Here is a 20,161-nt window from a genome sequence, read left to right as displayed (position 1 = left end):
GATTTACGCTGTGTTGTGCATTAATCCCATCTTTACATGATCCCCTAGCTATTAGCGCTTAACCTAACATCACGTAAGTGTTTCAACATCGCTGCAGTGAGCCCATTCACTATCTACGGTCGTTATACTGGTAAACGATAGACACTGTTTATCACGAACGGCGCACGCACTGAGCCTAAAGTTGTGCAGCAACCAGTACCTGCGATGGAGGCTCCCATCACTGCAAATGCTACGGGTCGTTTCTCGGACTGTGGTCGATGGCCTGATGGCGTTAGCTGGAAGATTCAGTAACTTCCTTGGAAAGTCCTTGGACCGTTAGAGTCAACCATCGCACCATTTATCAGTTATGAGTTTTGTGTGTCAGTAGCAACTTACTATTCGAGTTGTGGAGACATTCTAACTGAAACCTAACAAGGTAGCGGTAAAACATTAACAAACCAACTTAGATAATGTTGCTCGGCGTCAGTGGTGCAACTGGGTACTGCAGCCTGTGGATGATGGGGAGATTGCTCCGAAATGCTTCTCTTTACTGGAGCACAGGTACATTTGACAGGGTACGTGAAGTAGTAGAACAGTCGACGTTGGAGTTCATCAGTTACACGAAGGGGCTGTGGATGACGCAAAGTTAGTAGTGTGGTGGGCAGTTAGTGCAACGTGAGTTATTAGACAGATCTTTTGTCGCCAAATCATAACTTGTAGTGGGTAATGTGAGCAGTATATTGGAACCATTTTTTTTAGAGTAAAACTATCGAAAAGAGCTGCTGTTTTACGTACTGGACAATGCAAGAGCGCACACTGCCTCTGCGTCTGTGACAGTACTTGGAGCTGTTTTTCATGCTGCGGGCTTTCCAATAAAATATGAAATGTGTGAGGTGTTGTGGCCCTCGACTGCGTACCCTCAGACTCAAAGTTGAAATATTACGTTTTGGCTGGTTTCGTTGTCTAGGGGCTAGGATACGTAGCTGCCGCATTACAAGTCAAATGCTGTTGAGTCTACAGTATACACTCCTGGAAATTGAAATAAGAACACCGTGAATTCATTGTCCCAGGAAGGGGAAACTTTATTGACACACTCCTGGGGTCAGATACATCACATGATCACACTGACAGAACCACAGGCACATAGACACAGGCAACAGAGCATGCACAATGTCGGCACTAGTACAGTGTATATCCACCTTTCGCAGCAATGCAGGCTGCTATTCTCCCATGGAGACGATCGTAGAGATGCTGGATGTAGTCCTGTGGAACGGCTTGCCATGCCATTTCCACCTGGCGCCTCAGTTGGACCAGCGTTCGTGCTGCTCGTCCAGACCGCGTGAGACGACGCTTCATCCAGTCCCAAACATGCTCAATGGGGGACAGATCCGGAGATCTTGCTGGCCAGGGTAGTTGACTTACACCTTCTAGAGCACGTTGGGTGGCACGGGATACATGCGGACGTGCATTGTCCTGTTGGAACAGCAAGTTCCCTTGCCGGTCTAGGAATGGTAGAACGATGGGTTCGATGACGGTGTGGATGTACCGTGCACTATTCAGTGTCCCCTCGACGATCACCAGTGGTGTACGGCCAGTGTAGCCCCCAGGCTGTGGCTAAGCCATGTCTCCGCAATATCCTTTCTTTCAGGAGTGCTAGTTCTGCAAGTTTCGCAGGAGAGCTTCTGTAAAGTTTGGAAGGTAGGAGACGAGATACTGGCAGAAGTAAATCTGTGAGTACCGGCCGTGAGTCGTGCTTCGGTAGCTCAGTTGGTAGAGCACTTGCCCGCGAAAGGCAAAGGTCCCGAGTTCGAGTCTCGGTCGGGCATACAGTTTTAATCTGCCAGGAAGTTTCCTTTACTGTATATTCACGATGCTCATACTATATGTTGGAAAGCGTTCTTACAGCAACGAGAAAACAGACAGAAAAATTTACACAGTGCACAGTAATCTAGCTATTTGAAAAGGATGCTAAGACTTACCGGCGCAGTAGTCCAAATTATTGCAAAATCTCCACAATGCAATAAAGGAATGAAGTGGAAAGCCCTACCAATGACTACATGGTTTATCAGCACCACGAAACAAAGAAAAACATATGATACAGTTCCCCATTTAAAAATCCTAAAATCTTTAAATTTTACGCACAGGATATTTAAGATTACAGGTACAATAACAATGAAGATAATAGACAAATCCTCTCACTCTCACTCAGTCGTGTAGTACAAACAGCAACTCGGCTGTACACCAGCAAGTACACCGTGTGTAGGATGGCAGCCAGTCAAGAAATATTTTAGGGAATTAGTCTTAAAAAATTTATTTCAAAGGCCCAATGGAATCTTTACAAGTTTTCTCCCAGAGTAATTCACGCCGTGTCTACGTGACACAAGTCGCTTGTCTTTCGAAACCGAGGCAGTTCTGTCCAGCTAAAGCTGCTGACAAGAGACGCCCAGAGTCCTCTGCTGAAACTGCTAGCGAATTCACGCCATTAATTTTAGCCAATAGCGTGCGCGGGATACCGATCACCTGTGTGGACGCCGGAGCGTCCTGCGGAACAGAACACACTCGCTTCTCTCTCTTGGGATCCTGACCTCGAGCAGAACAGACGTCTTTTTGGAAGGCAGAGCCCTAGGAGCGTCCTTTGTCCTCCGTTTATTGAAATAAAACCTCTTTATTATACTTAATTTCCTGTTTTATCATTTAACGGCAGCCCTGGATGCCCACTATCAAATCCTGACCGCTCGACCTCCTGTACACTGGCACCACGAGGCACATTTAACAGCTTTCTTCCCCCTTCCGTGCCATCTTATACATTAACATTGGTGTCAGAAGTTTCTCTCCCCATCCCCAAACCACGTACTCTTTTACAACTGGTGACAGCCGTCGGATGCAAAAACTGAATCCCCCCTTCCCGGCACGTATTTCTTTTACAACCACTTAGTAAGAAAGTATCTCATCAGGATCACATGCCTCTTCGCCTGTTGAGCGATTTCGATGACTTCGTGTACCGGAGAGATGAGAGAGGAGCACCTAGAACCGTGCAGTGCCTCTGGCTTCGGGTTCCGGCAGATATCTTCCAGTTATAAGACTTTTAGAGACAGACGAGGAGATTCGAATACTAAATAACAACCCCACGGCCGGCATACGCCCAACCGACGAGGATTTAAATCCAAGCTCACTTCAAGAAAGACGGACCATTTTTCACCTGAAGGCCCTGTTGCGCGTTTAAATCTGGCAACTAAGGCTCACGTGACAGACATATCAGTGCGATTCGTCACTGAGAAACTACGGGTGGTCGTTGAATTCATCTAGGACTGGGATGGACCACTGCTGAAAGAATGCGACCTAATGGTAGCTACAGGACGCGCCCCTGCCTTGTGTGGAAAGCCATGGGCCTAGAAACTGGAACTGGATAGAGGATTAGGTTAAACGCCGAGCGACTTGGCGTTTCCAAGTGTTTGTGCTCCGTCAGGTTATCTCTGGTACTACCTAGAAGGCTATCAGGAAACGGAGGAGCTAAGAATGAGGAAACAGACTTTCACACTGTGGGTTGTGGAACGTTACACGTGCGACATACTGCAGCATTTTCTCTGAGACCACCATTTTCAAACGAGAAGATATATACATATACTGAGTGATCAAAAAGTCAAGATAAATTTGAAAACTGAATAAATCACGGAATAATGTAGACAGAGAGATACAAATTGACACACATGCTTGGAATGACATGGGGTTTTATTAGAACCAAAAAAATACAAACGTTCAAAAAATGTCCAACAGATGGCGCTTCATCTGATCAGAATAGCAATAATTAGCATAACAAAGTAAGACAAAGTAAATATGATGGAAAGATAATGTTCTTTACAGGAAATGCTCAATATGCCCACCATCACTCCTCAACAATAGCTGTAGTCGAGGAATAATGTTGTGAACAGCACTGTAAAGCATGTCCGGCGTTATGGTGAGGCATTGGCGTCGGATGTTGTCTTTCAGCATCCCTAGAGATGTCGGTCGATCACGATACACTTACGACTTCAGGTAACCCCAAAGCCAATAATCGCACGGACTGAGATCTGGGGACCTGGGAGGCCAAGCATGACGAAAGTGGCGTCTGAGCACACGATCGTCTCCAAACGACGCCCGCAAGAGACCTTTCACGCGTCTAGCAATATGGGGTGTTTTTTTTTTGTTCTAATGAAACCCCATGGCATTCCAAGCATGTGTGTCAACTTTTACCTCTCTATCTACATTATTCCGTGGTTTATTAAGATTTCAAATTTATACTGACTTTTTGATCACCCGGGATATACACATTTTTTTTGTTGTGCCAAGAAGGTTTGCAAATTCTCCGTGCACCAAAGGGGGCTGTATAGGGCAGGTGAGGAGTGACAGTGGGACACAAAGTACCCTCCGCCACACACTGTAAGATGAATTTTGGAGTGTAGCTGTAGGTATAGATGTGTGACCGTTGATCAAAAAAGCGCCGCGACACCGAAAACTAGTTATATTCTGAGTGGAAATGATATTTATCTGTAGGTTACTTCGATTTTAATGATAGTAAAACTATTGTCTTATTGTAGTTGTACAGAGTCAATATTCTTCTTCGGAAAAATGTGTATTTTGTGGTGCTTAGTTTATTGGCTGTGAAACGTCCCCTTTGAACAATTATACACGACTGTGCTTAAACTGACACACAATATTTTTAGCGCAACGCAATCTGAGTTTCAAAAATCCCTACAAAAGAATGGCCCTGACTAACATTAACCTATACGTTTCACAAATCACTTACCTCACAAAAATCTTCGTTACTCGAACTACTGCAATACAGCGAGCGCCACTACTGCCAGCTAAATAAAAGATTCAAACTACTGAAGGCACTAACTACTGATAGGCATAGTTAGCAAATGAAAGATTTTGATAGAGAACAAACATTGTATTTACCATAATAGTGTTCAAAAGTCAGAATATATATAGGAGTTCATGACATCCGTTCTTACAAATGTACTGTTTCTGGTGGACACACGTCCAGATCATCCGCTCTCAAAAATCCGCCATCTCACTTCCCCACATCCACCACTCCTGGCGGCTCACCTCCAACTGCGCAACGCTACGCGCTGTTCACATCCAGCTGCCCACCACTTCAATGGCAGACAACAATGCAAAGCAGCCACAGACTGCACACAGCACAGCCAGTGATTTTCATACAGAGCGCTACGTGGCGTTACCAATAAGAAAACCTAAACAGCCTACTTACAGCTGTACTGCTTCATTCTCGATCATTTGTCTCCAGCTTTCCGCGCCAAAACTAGCATCATTACTTCGAAATTCAGTTGGTACAGGGTGACAATTATCAAACTATATAAACTAAAATCGTCATGACTTCTGGACGGTTTGCGTTAGGACGTTCAACTTGCACGGTTGGCAGCGGGGCAGGACGGGAATTAGTATGCACTGTATGGTTTGGTTTAGTGACGAAGACCACTTTCATTTGGACGAGTTCTTCAATAAGCAATATTTGCGCATTTTGGGGACTGAGAACTCGCATTTCGCGATAGGGAAGTCTCTGCATCCTCAACGACTGACAGTGCGGTGTGCAGTGTCCAGTCACGGAATAATCAGTGATAAATTCCTTGATGGCACGGTGACTGACGAGCGGTACGTGAAGGTTTTGGAACATGATTTCATCTCCATTATCCAAAGTGATCCTCATTTTGACAAAATATGGTTCATACAAGACGGAGCTCGACCCCATCGGAGAGCGTTTGGTGTCCTGGGGAAGCAATTTTGGGGCCGCATTCTGCTTTTGGGATACCCGGAGTCCACTGGCATTGGCGTCGATCGGCCGCCATATTCTGCAGATCTGAAAACACGCGACTCCTTTACGTGGGCCTATATTAACGACAAGGTGTAACACAATAACCCGAAAACGATTGCTCAGCTGAAAACAGCCATTCAGGTGGTCATCGACAGCATCGATGTTCCGACACTTCTGCGGGTCATTCACAATTTCGCTATTCGTCGGCGCCACATCATCGCCAATGATGGCAGGCATATCCAACTTGTCATAACCTAAATCTGAATCTGTAGTGACGTTTGCATGTTGTATAAAGTGTGTGCACGTCGTAGTTTGTAACTAACTTACGTTTTTTCATGTAGTTCAATAATTGTCACACTGCACCAAGAAACCTATTCGCATAGTTCCAGCAGCTGCATTCTCCTAGACAACGAAACCTCCCATTGTTCTACAATGTGTCGATTCAGTTTTACACAGAATTCATTATTATCAATTTGGAATTTACATTCTGAAGACAACATAAAATAATAGACACTTTTCCTGTTATAACCGCGCACAGAGAGGGAACAGTTTGAACATTTTTGTGTGTATGTAGCTTCTGACAGAAACTGAAGACGGTGAGTTCGGGGACCTCTCTGTATTTCAAGCGCACCATGTTTAACTGAAGGAAACCGGGGATTCCTACTGACATTTGCTGTCAGAAAACAATCGGAAACCACGCCCACGTAATCCTTGATTTACTCGAAAAAATTCGCCAGCCAGTTTTTTTTTTTTTTTTTTTAAACTTTATTGTAGGCCAAGATGTGTTTCGGGCTGACACTCATCTTCCACTGGCATACTACATTTACGTCTTCGTCAAAATGAAGTGTTTGTCGACTGCACTTTGGATGCCAATTTTCCTCATGTACGTGCACAACACAAATACTTACGTTTACTGCTGCACTGACGGAGCGCAGCTTTTGCTGTGTGGCCTACAATCGTTTGCGCTATGGATATAAATACGGAAAAGGAGCCACAAATTACTGAAGGAAATGCAGCTGCAGCATTCAGTGTGCAGTTAACAAAAATATTATACTGACGAAGAGGTAAATGTATTACGTCTGTTATAGATGAGTGACAGCCCGATAAGCATCCCCGTCTAAAATAAAGCTACACACAAAAAGCGGATTGTCACTGTATTTCTCCAGGTAACTCAGTCCACACCCACGGAGATCAAACACCAGTAACATGGATTAATTACTGTGTACCCTCGATTTCTTTACTGCTTTCTCGCCACTGTACGTCTGTGATACTAAATTACCTTCTGAGGAAGCGTGGGAGAGCATTCAGCATTGTAAACAGACCGCAGAAGTTTTCATCAGAGATGCGCTATCTGATGTCAAAGTTAGCGTAAGGAGGGCTATGCGTGAAGCGTTTAGTGAATTCGAAAGTAAAATACTAGGTACCGACTTGACAGAAAATCCTAGGAAGTTCTGGTCTCACGTTAAATCAGTAAGTGGCTCGAAACAGCATGTCCAGACACTCCGGGATGATGATGGCATTGAAACAGAGGATGACAACCGTAAAGCTGAAATACTAAACACCTTTTTCCAAAGCTGTTTCACAGAGGAAGACCGCACTGCAGTTCCTTCTCTAAATCCTCGCACAAACGAAAAAATGGCTGACATCGAAATAAGTGTCCAAGGAATAGAAAAGCAACTGGAATCACTCAACAGAGGAAAGTCCACTGGACCTGACGGGATACCAATTCGATTCTACACAGAGTACGCGACAGAACTTGCCCCCCTTCTAACAGCCGTGTACCGCAAGTCTCTAGAGGAACGGAAGGTTCCAAATGATTAGAAAAGAGCACAGGTAGTCCCAGTCTTCAAGAAGGGTCGTCGAGCTGATGCGCAAAACTATAGACCTATATCTCTGACGTCGATCTGTTGTAGAATTTTAGAACATGTTTTTTGCTCGAGTATCATGTCGTTTTTGGAAACTCAGAATCTACTATGTAGGAATCAACATGGATTCCGGAAACAGCGATCGTGTGAGACCCAACTCGCTCTATTTGTTCATGAGACCCAGAAAATATTAGATACAGGCTCCCAGGTAGATGCTATTTTTCTTGACTTCCGGAAGGCGTTCGATACAGTTCCGCACTGTCGCCTGATAAACAAAGTAAGAGCCTACGGAATATCAGACCAGCTGTGTGGCTGGATTGAAGAGTTTTTAGCAAACAGAACACAGCATGTTGTTATCAACGGAGAGACGTCTACAGACGTTAAAGTAACCTCTAACGTGCCACAGGGGAGTGTTATGGGACCATTGCTTTTCACAATATATATAAATGACCTAGTAGATAGTGTCGGAAGTTCCATGCGGCTTTTCGCGGATGATGCTGTAGTATACAGAGAAGTTGCAGCATTAGAAAATTGTAGCGAAATGCAGGAAGATCTGCAGCGGATAGGCACTTGGTGCAGGGAGTGGCAACTGACCCTTAACATAGACAAATGTAATGTATTGAGAATACACAGAAAGAAGGATCCTTTATTGTATGATTATATGATAGCGGAACAAACACTGGTAGCAGTTACTTCTGTAAAATATCTGGGAATATGCGTGCGGAACGATTTGAAGTGGAATGATCATATAAAATTAATTGTTGGTAAGGCGGGTACCAGGTTTAGATTCATTGGGAGAGTCCTTAGAAAATGTAGTCCATCAACAAAGGAGGTGGCTTACAAAACACTCGTTCGACCTATACTTGAGTATTGCTCGTCAGTGTGGGATCCGCACCAGATCAGGTTGACGGAGGAGATAGAGAAGATCCAAAGAAGAGCGGCGCGTTTCGTCACAGGGTTATTTGGTCACCGTGATAGCGTTACGGAGATGTTTAACAAACTCAAGTGGCAGACTCTGCAAGAGAGGCGCTCTGCATCGCGGTGTAGCTTGCTCGCCAGGTTTCGAGAGGGTGCGTTTCTGGATGAGGTATCGAATATATTGCTTCCCCCTACTTATACCTCCCGAGGAGATCACGAATGTAAAATTAGATAGATTAGAGCGCGCACAGAGGCTTTCAGACAGTCGTTCTTCCCGCGAACCATACGCGACTGGAACAGGAAAGGGAGGTAATGACAGTGGCACGTAAAGTGCCCTCCGCCACACACCGTTGGGTGGCTTGCGGAGTATAAATGTAGATGTAGATGTAGACCAAAAGTCAATCAAGGCTTCCATCCAGTCCCTTGTTGATCAGTCTGATGTGGCAGCTGAAGATAGCAAAACGGAAGCCGAAGTTTTAAATTTCTCGTTCAAGAAATCGTTCACACAAGAGGTTCGCACAAATGTACCGTCACTTCACCATCGGGCAGACTCCCGTATGGACGACATAGGAATAAGCATACCTGGCGTAGAGAAAGAACTGAAAGATTTAAAAACAAATAAACCACCAGATCTGGGTGAAATCGCAGGTCGATTTTACAAAGAGTGCTCTATGGTACTAGCTCCTTACCTACCTTGCATTTATTGTGAAGCTCTCGCCCAGCACAAAGTCCCAAGCGACTGGAAAAAAACGCAGGTGACTCCAGTATACAGGGTGGTCCATTGATCGTGACCGGGCCAAATATCTCACAAAATAAGGGTCAAACGAAGAAAACTAGAAAGAACGAAACTTGTCTAGCTTGAAGGGGGAAACCAGATGGCGCTGCCATAGGTCAAACAGATATCAACTGCGTTTTTTTAAAATAGGAACCCCCATTTTTCTTGTAATACGTAAAGAAATAAGAATGTTTTAGTCGGACCACTTATTTCGCTTTGTGATAGATGGCGATGTAATAGTCACAAACACATGGCTCACAACTTTAGACGAACAGTTGGTAACAGGTAGGTTTTTTAAATTAAAATGCAGAACGTAGGTACGTTTGAACATTTTATTTCGGTTGTTCCAATGTGAAACATGTACCTTTGTGAACTTATCATTTCTAAGAACGCATGTTGTTACAGCGTGATTACCTGTGAATACCACATTAGTGCAATAAATGCTCAAAATTATGTCCGTCATCCTCAATGCATTTGGCAATACGTGTAACGACATTCCTCTCAACAGCCAGTAGTTCGCCTTCCGTAATGTTCGCACATGCATTGACAATGCGCTGACGCATGTTGTCAGGCGTTGTCGGTGGATCACGATAGCAAATATCCCACACAAAGAAATCCGGGGACGTCAGATACGGTGAATGTGCGGGCTATGGTATGGTGCTTCGACGACCAATCCACCTGTCATGAAATATGCTATTCAATACCGCTTCAACCACACACGAGCTGTGTGCCGGGCATCCATCATGTTGGAAATACATCGCCATTCTGTCATGCAGTGAAACATCTTGTAGTAACATCTCTAGAACATTACGTAGGAAATCGGCATACATTGCACCATTTAGACTGCCATCGATAAAATGGGGGCCAATTACCCTTAATCCCATAATGCCGCATCATACATTAACCCGCCAAGGTCGCTGATGTTCTACTTGTCGCACCCATCGTGGATTTTCCGTTGCCCAATAGTGCATTTTATGCCGGTTTACGTTATCGCTATTGGTGAATGACGCTTCGTCGCTAAATAGAGCGCGTGCAAAAAATCTGTCATCGACCCGTAATGTCTCTCGTGTCCAGTGGCAGAACTGTACACGACGTTCAAAGTCGTCGCCATGCAATTCCTGATGCATAGAAATGTGGTACGGGTGCAGTCGATGTTGATACAGCATTCTGAACACCGACATTTTTGAGATTCCCTATTCTCGCGCAATTTATCTGCTACTGATGTGCGGATTAGCCGCTACAGCAGCTAAAACACCTGCTTGGGCATCATCATTTGTTTCAGGTTGTGGTTGACGTTTCACATGTGGTTGAACAGTTCCTGTTTCCTTAAATAACGTAACTAGCCGGCGAACGGTCCGGACACTTGGATGATGTCGTCCAGGATACCGAGCAGCATACATAGCACACGCCCGTTGGACATTTTGATCACAATAGCCATACATCAACACGATATCGACATTTTCCGCAATTGGTAAACGGTCCATTTTAACACGGGTAATGTATCACGAAGCAAATACCGTCCGCAATGGCGAATGTTACGTGATACCACGTACTTATAAGTTTGAGACTATTACAGCGCCATCTATCACAAAGTGAAAAAAGTGGTCCACCTAAAACATTCATATTTATTTACGTACTACACGAATATGGAATAAAAAATGGGGGTTCCTATTTTAAAAAACGCAGCGCCATCTAGCGGGCCAACCATAGCGCCATCTGGTTTCTCCCTCCAAGCTAGACGAGTTACGTTCTTTGTAGTTTTTTCGTTTGATGCTTATTTCGTGAGATATTTGGCCGGTCACTATCAATGGACCACCCTGTATAAGAAAGGTAAAAATAACTGACGCGCAAAATTACAGACCAATGTCCCTAATTTCTGTTTGTTGCAGAACCCTTGAACATATTGTCAGTTCGAATATAATAAGCTTTCTTGGGACTAACAAGCTTGTGTCCACGAATGGGCATGGTTTTACAAAGCATCGCTCGTGTGGAACTCAGCTTGCCCTTTTCTCAAATGATATACTCAGAATTATAGATGGAGGGCAACAGGCAGATTTCATATTTCTTGATTTCCGGAAATCATTTGACATGGTGCCCCGTCGGAGAATGTTAACGAAGGTAAGAGCATACGAAGCAAGTTCGCAGATATGTAAGCAGCTCGAAGACTTCTTAATAGAATCCCGTATGTTGTCCTCGACGGCGAGTGTTCATCAGGGACAAGGGTATCGTAAAGAGTGCCCCAGGGAAGTGTGATAGGACCGCTGTTGTTGTCTATATACATGTTCTTTAAATACGTAAATGATTTGGCTGACACGGATGACAGCAATCTGTTGTTTGCTGATGATGCAGTGGTGTACGTTAGGTAAAGAAGTTGAGCGACTTTAGGAAGATAGAAGACGACTCAGATAAAATTTCCAGTTGGTGTGATGAATGGCAACTGGCCCTAAATGTGAAAAATAAAAGCAAATGCGGATGAGTGGGAAGATCAAACCTGTAATGTTCAGACACGGTATTACCAGTGTGCTGCTTGACACAGTTAAGTCTTTAAATATCTGGGCGTAACGTTGCAAAGAGATATGAGGTGGAACGAGCAAGAGAAAACTGTGGTAGGTAAGGCGCCTTCGGTTTACTGCGAGAATTTTAGGGAAGGGTGGTTCACTTGTAAAGGAGACGGCATAGAGGATGGTGGTGCGACCTATCCTTGAGTACCGCTCGAGCGTTTGGGATCCGTACCAGGTCGGATTGAGGGAGGACATCGAAGCAATTCAGAGGAGAGAGGCTAGATTTGTTACCCGTGGGTCCGAACAACACGTAAATGTTGCGGAGATGCTTCGGGAACCCAAATGGGAATCTCTTGAGGGAAGCCGACGTTTTTTTCGAGAAACACGATTGAGAAAATTTAGAGAACAGCCGAACGATTGTACTGCCGCCAAGAAATATCGCGCATGAGTACCGCGAAGGTAAGATACGAGAAATTAGGGCTCATAAGGAGGCTCATAAGGACAAGGCCCCCGGAGTAGACAACATTCCATTGGAACTACTGACGGCCTTGGGAGAGCCAGTCCTGACAAATCTCTACCATCTGGTGAGCAAGATGTTTGAAACAGGTGAAATACCCTCAGACTTCAAGAAGAATATAATAATTCCAATCCCAAAGAAAGCAGGTGTTGACAAATGTGAAAATTACCGAACAATCAGTTTAATAAGCCACAGCTGCAAAATACTAACACGAATTCATTACAGACGAATGGAAAAACTAGTAGAAGCCGACCTCGGGGAAGATCAGTTTGGAATCCGTAGAAATACTGGAACACGTGAGGCAAAACTGACCTTACGACTTATCTTAGAAGAAAGATTAAGGAAAGGCAAACCTACGTTTCTAGCATTTGTAGACTTAGAGAAAGCTTTTGACAATGTTGACTGGAATACTCTCTTTCAAATTCTACAGGTGGCAGGGGTAAAATACAGGGAGCGAAAGGCTATTTACAATTTGTACAGAAACCAGATGGCAGTTATAAGAGTCGAGGGACATGAAAGGGAAGCAGCGGTTGGGAAGGGAGTAAGACAGGGTTGTAGCCTCTCCCCAATGTTATTCAATCTGTATATTGAGCAAGCAGTAAAGGAAACATAAGAAAAGTTCGGAGTAGGTATTAAAATCCATGGAGAAGAAATAAAAACTTTGAGGTTCGCCGATGACGTTGTAATTCTGTCAGAGACAGCAAAGGACTTGGAAGAGCAGTTGAACAGAATGGATGGTGTCTTGAAGGGAGGATATAAGATGAACATCAACAAAAGCAAAACGAGGATAATGGAATGTAGTCGAATTAAGTCAGGTGATGTTGAGGGTATTAGATTAGGAAATGAGACACTTAAAGTAGGAAAGGAGTTTTGCTATTTGGGGAGCAAAATAACTGATGATGGTCGAAGTAGAGAGGATATAAAATGTAGACTGGCAATGGCAAGGAAAGCGTTTCTGAAGAAGAGAAATTTGTTAACATCGAGTATAGATTTAAGTGCCAGGAAGTCATTTCTGAAAGTATTTGTATGGAGTGTAGCCATGTATGGAAGTGAAACATGGACGGTAAATAGTTTGGACAAGAAGAGAATAGAAGCTTTCGAAATGTGGTGCTACAGAAGAATGCTGAACATTAGATGGGTAGATCACATAACTAATGAGGAAGTATTGAATAGGATTGGGAAGAAGAGAAGTTTGTGGCACAACTTGACCAGAAGAAGGGATCGGTTGGTAGGACATGTTCTGAGGCATCAAGGGATCACCAATTTAGTATTGGAGGGCAGCGTGGAGGGTAAAAATCGTAGGGGGAGACCAAGAGATGAATACACTAAGCAGATTCAGAAGGATGTAGGTTGCAGTAGGTACTGGGAGATGAAGAAGCTTGCACAGGATAGATTAGCATGGAGAGCTGCATCAAACCAGTCTCAGGACTGAAGACCACAACAACAACAACAAGGAGGCGTGTAGATAATCGTTTTTCCCTCCCTCTATTTGCCAGTGGAACAGGAGGTTAAAACCAGCGTCCGGCCATCCTGCTTTAGATTCTCCGTGATTTCCCTAGATCGCTTAAGACAAATGCCGGGATGTATCCTTCAAAAGGACTCGGCCTGTCTCCTTCTCCATCCTTCCATATTCCGAGATTGTGCTCCGTCCCTAGCGACCTACACCTCTTGCTATCCGTGTACAGTGTGTTAACTGTAAGACGGCAGAGTTGAGAGGGGAGTGCGGGGAGAGGAGGAAGCAGGCATTGGATGGCGAGGGGAGGGGAGCCGTTGGGGGGGGGGGGGGGGGGAGCGGGCACGCCTAACAGTTGCAGTACAGGCACTAAAAATTGCGCGTCATGCTAACACGAAAGCAGACGAAAGGCTTGGAAGTAAAACTCGCTTTAAATGTTGTTCGTAAACGAAACTGAAAGCTTCATGTACATTAAAATCTATATATATAAAAATGAATGTCCGTATGTTTGTCTTCTATGCGCTCACAAACAATTCATCCGATTGCAATGAAACTTTGGTGAGCACCGGTAGGGGTTGTTGGCGACTCCCGAGATGGGCCAGCAACTGCCTCTTCACTCATTTTGATAATGTTTAGCGCGACTGTACAATAAAAACACGCAGAACAGTACAGCGCAAAACAATAACGAAGCAGACGACAATGGCTACCTTGTACAACACAGTCAGCTACGTAATGTTGGCAGCAGTCGAAACTGCTTGCCTACCGAATCCTCCCGACTTTTACCGACTTCTACCGATTCAGGACTAGGGAGAGGCCTGCCATCTAAAAGTTTACACACTGTACTCCTGCGTAACGCGGAATTGACCACTAGATGTCTCGAGAGGCGGGCCCTCCAGCATAACCCTTCCCACCCCAGCCCGTACGATCGTGTGGCTTTGGTTTTAAATTTGCCGCGCCTCAAATAATCACTTTCCTCCGTCACTGCAGACAGCAACGACCGTACGGGCTCCCGTATTTTCCTCAATTTCATTCATTTAAGGCAATGCTGTGTAGGTCTCCTGGCCAGTCGTCATAAAAAGCGTGTGATAGAATTTTTTCCGTGTGTGTAAGACCAGTTAACATGTATCGATATAGTGCCACGCACACGTCGAAAGAGAAATAATTTAAACACGAATAAACACGACCAAGTGAAGCAATAAAGCAAGACTGTGTAAACATTTCACGAATATATTATATGTGTATGTAGAACATTCATAATTATTTGACGTTTTATGCATTTTTTAACTATGAATCCATGACATATTATCTTTGAAAATCGTATTCTTGTTAAATGAATTAGTGATTATGATCTGTGCCTCAGATAAAAAGGACAATTCAGTACATGTATAAATAGTAAAAAGCATTGTAATAATCTCTCTGTTCTCTTTGGGTTTCCTTACGAGTAACACATGCGTGTTAAGCAAATGTATACGCTGGCCGTGTGTCTTTTGTTCATGAAGCTCGAGATCCGCCATTAGGCGAATTGTTGTAAAAAGGTGTGTAAAATTAATGCATTTTTGTTTGAATATATAGAGTTTGAGCAAATATGTTTTTAAAATAATTTGTAAAGTTGCCAGCCATTCGTCCCGTAAATAATTTAAACATTTTCAGCATTTAATTTAGCGGAAGCTGCTGTACCAATCTGCGAGGGCAACGGCCTCAGACGCGGCACATTTAAAAAATATTTATTTCAGGCATCGCAGTCGCCCCGCCGGTAAAGCGAGGTAACATAATAATATTTAACATTTTCTTACAGCTTCCAGCAGTGCCGGCAGACTATATTATATTATTCAGTGCATTTCTCAGTTTGATTTGGAAGGTACTGTGCGACATGTTCTATGCGGGCACAAAAATATAACGAATAACTCTGTTATGACTTTATCATTTTCACATTTTGTGGCATGGTCTGCTCTGTGAAACTAAAGCAATATTTTACATTTTTTTCCCTGAGATTAAGAGAACGCGGGCTAGCCGCGCTCCTGTTCTAATTAACAGCATTCAAAAATCCACTGCATAACGTATCCAACATTCAGTGCTGCAACGATCATTTGAATTTCATTACTGACTTTTCTGAATACGATGCAAGGCGGTGAGTTCACATACAGTTTTCTTTCTTTCTTCATTACGTTACAGTAGCAAGTGAATGTTCCCCACATGATTATCCAGAGCAGATGTGGAAAAGCAATAATTTGATCCACGGTGTGCCACACTTATGATAAAAGTGTTTATTCCCTCTCCCACTCCATGTCTGAACTTAACATACGTGTGCTAGTGTGACCCATACAGCCAAAGTGAAATATTTACTCAACATTACTTGCTTTTATGAAGAAAGAGTTACCAAGTAAAGACAGTGTATTAACATTGAATCAAAACCATAGTACCTTGTTACAAATAATTTTGTGTACTGCCATCAGCTCTCAGTTTCAGTTTTATATCAGCCTGAACATTGCAAATCCTAACTTTAATATCGTAAAGCAAAGTTACTAGTTATTATGTACCAATTTACTTGCTGCTACACATATATTATCATATCTAAATAAATAAAACTACAAGACGAACAAAATTAAATCCAGTAGTAAAAAATTGAGAGGTGGAGTAAGCGAGACGGAATAGCTGTATTATTTTTTACTGAGAACATTTCGCTTAACGTATATATTATGCCTAAACAAGTGCATGAAGTGCCGGTTGGTTTTTATAAGTGTTTATGTTTGGAGCAGCACGATCGTGCGCCTAAGGGGTTAATGGTGCCAAACTTTCACATGCACACAGTATAGTGAACATTCGCATTAAGATCTATGAACAAATAGCACTGGTTTTGTTTTTATGTACGAATAACATATCCTTTTGTCTTTTGGGGTGAATACATGAAGAAACAATACAACTTATTTTGGAGGATTCCGATTTAAGTGACCTCTCCAGTGACGACAATAACGACGAGTTTGGGCCAAGTCACGTTGCATCAAGTGTGACCGGTTACATGTATATATCACTATTATCATGCAATTGTATTCAAAGTCCTTGAAAGAAAAATGATAACAGCACTTCTTGAACAGCACAGTACGTATCATTTGGACTGGGATAAAACCTAACTAGCACGATCGTACTAGAGACGCTTCGAAAAAACTATCAAAATGGTTCAAATGGCTCTGAGCACTATGGGACTTAACATCTATGGTCATCAGTCCCCTAGAACTTAGAACTACTTAAACCTAACTAACCTAAGGACAGCACACAACACCCAGCCATCACGAGGCAGAGAAAATCCCTGACCCCGCCGGGAATCGAACCCGGGAACCCGGGCGTGGGAAGCGAGAACGCTACCGCACGACCAGAAAAAACTATCACCCTGAGAATTTTTTCAGTATTTTTATCTGTTTCCATAGGTCATTATGCATGGGAATTGGCATATTTCAGATAAAGGTTTAAAAAATTCTCTCTCAGGGTAGAAAGGGTTAAAATAAGGCTGTGAGTATTGTGCTGTGAGTAGAGCAGCAGTAACAGCAGACTCGGTCGTCCAGAAGAGTTCAGTGACTTGGAACATGGAGTGGTCATTTTATCTCACATCACTAAGGAATCAGTCAGGGACATGTCGACCATATAAAGGCGCCCAAGTCGACTGTTGATGGTGTGACTGAAGTGCAAACACGAAGGAATGACCACAGCTAAACCGAGACCAAGCACAAGCAACTGGTGCCTAGGCAGTTAAGAAGAATGTGCTGCAATGGTCGAGCAGCTCCTTGTAAGCCACGGTTGAGAGAGGCGCCACTGGACATTGGATGTATGGAAATGAGTGATCTGTAGTGGTGAACCACACTGTACTCTGCTGGCACTTCGATGGAAGGGTTCGGGTTTGAAGAATGTCTGCGGAACGTCACCTGCCCTCATGTGTAGTGAGTGGCACCTGTGAAGTATGGAAGAGAGAGTGTTCCAGTATGTGACCTCTGGTGCGTTTTAGTGATTATGGTGTGGTCCCATTATTGCATTTAAGAAAACTCTAAATACAGAAGAATATGAACACATTCTACAGTAACGCGCAGGGCGTGCAGTAGAGGAACAGTTCGGAAAGGCCGATTATGTGTATCAGCATCACAATGCACCCTCACAAACAGTAGCTTCTGGGAGCAATCGTTTGTTGACAATAACATTCCTGACATGTTCTGAGGCATCGAGGGATCACAAATTTAGCATTGGAGGGCAGCGTGGAGGGTAAAAATTGTAGAGGGAGACCAAGAGATCAATACACTAAGCAGATTCAGAAGGATGTAGGTTGCAGTAGGTACTGGGAGATGAAGAAGCTTGCACAGGATAGAGTAGCATGGAGAGCTGCATCAAACCAGTCTCAGGACTGAAGACCACAACAACAACAACACAACATTCCTGAAACGGACTGGCCTGCACTGAGTGCCGACGTGAAGCCAGCAGAACACCTTTGGGATGAGTTGCAACATCGATTTCGCTCCACACTGCTGCTTCGGACATTCATACCTTTTATGGTTTCTGCGGAATGACCTGCCATTCACCCACAGACATTAAGACAGTTCACTAAAAGTACCCCAACAGCGTTCAAACCTGTGTAGCTCGGTAGTCAGTGTAGATGGCGGCCGTGCTGAGGACCCGGGTTCGGTTCCTGTACACTTCCATCTATTTCTCCTTCGTGGGAGGGCTGGTACGGAGTTTATTCAGCCTCATTCCGACAACTGGCGAGCTACTGGATTCAGGAGAAGTCACTCCATGGACTGGAAAGGCTGCAGAACGGCAAAGAGACCGGTGTGCTGGTCACATGCACCTATATACAGCGTCCACACGAGGCTGCAAGGCCTTGGATGACACATTGGACGATTGACATCCCTTTAGCCTTCACGGCCTGGCTAAAAGCTCATTTTTGATAGGTGTCCGGAAACGTTTGATCAGATAGTGCATGACTACTGATGTACGCATCGAATCTCATTCCGAGCACAAGGGAAAAACGGCAGAAAGATACTCGGTCTTCAACGTGATTTACGGCCTGAAATCAACAGCACTTTAATTGGCATCATTCTTTCTGACACAGTATCCCGTTACGCTCTTTCCTTACGCTAATCCATGAAATGAGGAGCACTTCATTCGTTCAGTTACGCTGAAAGTGTAGAATAGACAGTTAATGCTTGATGTTTTAGGAGAAACAGATACCAGTTCTGTAATTTTTGCATACACGGTATGATTGAGAAAGTCCTACCGAGTAAAATAATGATGCTTTCGTTGCAACAAGCGACACAGCAAGCTATCTAGCTTAGCTGTTTGATCTAGTGAGCCATGAAATGAAACGAGTCCCCAGTTTACCTGATATAAAGTTAATCCAAACGGAACACACACGACGAGATAAGACTGAGGGCACAGCACGGAAAACTGTTCGCTTTAGAGATTATGCCGTCTGATGCACTTGCAAACTCATGTAACACCAGGATACAACTCTTGCCCCACATTCACAGTTTATTTCTAGGCATTAGACTAAAAACTTTTCCTGCAGTCTCTGTTGTTTAATATTACTCCTAATACTCTTAAAGAAGGTACTACCTGAACACCAGAATAACTGAGCAGACTGGAGCAACCCGAGGCCTGTTGCGCGACTTATAAATGGACTTATTTTGTTAATATTTGCAGCAATGCACCTCATCTGTCACATGGTTTACACATTACGCAGGTCACCTAAAAGCAAAACAAAATTCTCAAGAAGAGCCAAACACAGCATAAGGCAATGGATACAACAGCAAGGCAGTACACGAGCTACACGTCACTAAAGTGGAGATACAAAAACAAGCCAGCAAAAATAAAAACAATCTGGATAGGCCTAAATCAATACATGACAGTAACAAAATGTGCACTCACGCCGAAAAATTCATCCCACGACACGAGCACAAAATGGCACACCGTAAAATATCACAATCAATTCACAGACAAATTTAGTAACATCTTCAAGAAACGGAGTTAATATAGCCTTCAAGGAAAATAGCAAAATGCACAAGATATTTACAATTGTTATAGAAGAGAAATATAAATACAGTAGTTCAGTAATATACGAATTTAAATGTTATAGGTGCATTCTAAATACGTCGTGTCCCAGAAATGTCGCGACAAACTTCGAATGGTTGTAGGCAGTGTCTTGGGGAGCGAACCGTGGACAGGAACCCGTGTCCAAAAACGTCATCCAACGACGTTATAAAGTGTCGAAGCTGTAGGCGCCGATGCCTGGCACTAGAGCCACTCCAACATGGCTATGTACACTGACGAACTGTGTGTGGAGCGTCTCGCAATGCTGTTTGTTGTTC

General features: G+C 43.7%; 1 non-coding gene across 1 annotated transcript; it reads left to right on the top strand.

Annotated features, from left to right (window-relative positions):
- Window positions 1-1,730: 1,730 nt before the first annotated feature.
- Trnas-cga (transfer RNA serine (anticodon CGA)) lies at window positions 1,731-1,805 on the top strand. The gene has a single exon. It is a non-coding gene; the product is annotated as a tRNA-Ser (tRNA).
- The last annotated feature ends 18,356 nt before the right edge of the window (window positions 1,806-20,161 follow it).

Source organism: Schistocerca cancellata, chromosome 1 (genome assembly GCF_023864275.1).
Source record: "Schistocerca cancellata isolate TAMUIC-IGC-003103 chromosome 1, iqSchCanc2.1, whole genome shotgun sequence".
NCBI classification, from domain to species: Eukaryota; Metazoa; Arthropoda; class Insecta; order Orthoptera; family Acrididae; genus Schistocerca; species Schistocerca cancellata.
The sequence above is the reverse complement of the archived record's forward strand: the minus strand, read 5'-3'. Positions and strand labels throughout refer to the sequence as shown.